At 29.2% G+C, this 2,448-nt stretch overlaps 1 protein-coding gene across 2 annotated transcripts in view; it reads left to right on the top strand.

The window, feature by feature from the left end:
* Positions 1-2,448, top strand: part of LOC100166770 (BRCA1-associated RING domain protein 1) — an 18,233-nt gene that overhangs the window by 7,619 nt on the left and 8,166 nt on the right. The window lies entirely within an intron of this gene.

Raw genomic sequence — 2,448 nt, 5'->3', positions numbered from 1 at the left:
ATACTAAAATCCTGGAGCATGATTCATTTTCGGTCGAAAACATAGCTCACAACTATAATCATTTTGCTCAATAAAATGTTTTGATATTAATGTTGAAAGCAGATTTGAATTCTTCAATAAATTATCTATGTTTTGACAATTTCATTTTCCTGATTTTTAATTTTTTACTTAGAAATTTACTAACAAAAAGTGTAAAAATAGATCATATTCATAACTAAAATTTAAATACTTTGGTATATAATATGAAAACTGTACGACAGTTAAAGCATAGTAAATTTAGAGGAAAATTCAAATCTGCTTTCAAAATTTAAATCGGAACATCCTACTGAGCGTAGTGATTGAAGTCACTGGCAGTATTTATTGAAAAAAAATGTTTGTAATTTTATAAAATAATAATTGGTGACATGTGCATACGCATAGGTAAAATGACAAAGGTAATATGATTGAATACGTTTTTGGTACTACGAATTACACACACTAATGTTCATTTACTTTGAACACATTCACAAGCCCCATATAACTTGAAATTTAAAATACCTAGTTTTTACTCCCTAGAATGGATTACGTTCCAGCCTCCTTCAAATGCTTTGATTTTCAAAAGCAAACATAATACAATGTTAAGAACAACTGTTATTTAGTAGCTTATTATTAAATGAAATAAAGTATATAAGGAGATCCATTCAACTATCTACACTCATTATTTTGAAAAGTTTTGAATTTTTTGAAAATATTTTTTCATTGTAAAATAACATTTATGAGAAAACATTATATTTTTAGGGTTCTGTAGCAAAAATCGGAACCCTTATAGATTCGTCATGTCCGTCTGTCTGTCCGTCCGGGTGTCACAGCCACTTTTCTCCAAAACTATAAGAACTATACTGTTGAAACTTGGTAAGTAGATGTATTCTGGGAACGGCATTGAGATTTTCACACAAAAATAGAAAAAAAAAATTAATACATTTTGGGGGTTCCCCATACTTAGAACTGAAACTAAAAATTTTTTTTCATCCAACCCATACGTGTGGGGTATCTATGGATAGGTCTTCAAAAATGGTATTGAGGTTTCTAGTATCATTTTTTTCTAAACTGAATAGTTTGCACGAGAGACACTTCCAAATTGGTAAAATGTGTGCCCCCTCCACCATAACTTCTAAAATAAGAGGATGATAAAACAAAAAAAAATATGATGTACATTACCGTACAAACTTCCACCGAAAATTGGTTTAAACGAGATCTAGTAAGTAGTTTTTTTTTAATAAATAAATAATAAATAAGTAAATAATAATTATAATTTGTGCGGGGAGTGGCTTGATCGGTACTGGGTGCGGACCGCGCGGGGGAGAGGTTCCCGACTGCGCTTATCCCAGAGGGTAATATTATTATAATATTAGATAAGACTTCTGCTGGACCTGGTGGTGGGGCCAAAGTTAGTGCCGGCCGAACGAAACTACTTATTATTTATTATACTTGCTGCTACAGAGCCCTATATGTTCGGTCGAAAACATAGCTCACAACTTCAATCATTACGCCTAATATAATGTTTTGATATTAATGTTGAAAGCAGATATGAATCTGTCACTAAATTATCTATGCTTTGACATTTTTATTTTTCTGATTTTTATTTTTTTTACATAGAAATTTACTAACAAAAAGAGTTAAAATAAATCATATTAATAATTTAAATTTAAATTTAAATACATTGATATAGAATATGAATATGTACGACAGTTAAAAGCATAGTAAATTTAGAGGAGAATTCAAATCTGCTTTCAAAAATTAAATCGGAACATCCTACTGAGCGTAGTGATTGATGTCACCGGCAATATTTTTTGAAAAAAATTTTTGTAATTTTATAAAGTAATACCAATTATTACTTAGGTTGGTGCTATTTTGATTCTGTAACATTCCTATATATCAACAGTTTTCAACACGTCCTCTAAAGAACGGTCGAAACATTTTCTAGAAATATTTATTTCTTCGATGCTTATGGTTGAACAAAAATGTTGTAAAAACTGAAATTTGTAAACATTATATTATTGTCAGAAGTTCAAACTGTTAAAAAAAAAGCTCCAAACGTTATCTCGAGGAGATGTTAAGAAATGTTATTATTTTTGCAGCATTAAAATCTAAACATCTAGTCTCACAACCTTGTCAAAGCGGCAGGTCTTAAAACGATTTTTTTTTTTTAAACCATCTTATGTCTAAAATCTTTGTACCTTAAAAATATTATTTTATTAATGTATAATTTTAATGATGACATTGCTGTACCAAGTCATACCTGGTCTACCCGGTTTAAATCTAAGTTAAATGTCATTGTACTAAAAATAAAAAGTTAAAAAAACAGTTTTTGGAACGCAATGCCCTCAATACAAGTTGATACAATTTTGTTGTGATCATGATTTAAATGAGGTTTCAAAAAATTTTCAATTTATAAAAATTATATTAATA

The sequence above is a fragment of the Acyrthosiphon pisum genome, chromosome A3 (assembly GCF_005508785.2).
Source record: "Acyrthosiphon pisum isolate AL4f chromosome A3, pea_aphid_22Mar2018_4r6ur, whole genome shotgun sequence".
Taxonomy (NCBI): domain Eukaryota; kingdom Metazoa; phylum Arthropoda; class Insecta; order Hemiptera; family Aphididae; genus Acyrthosiphon; species Acyrthosiphon pisum.
Note: the sequence above shows the minus strand (reverse complement) of the source record. Positions and strands in the feature narration are given on the sequence as shown.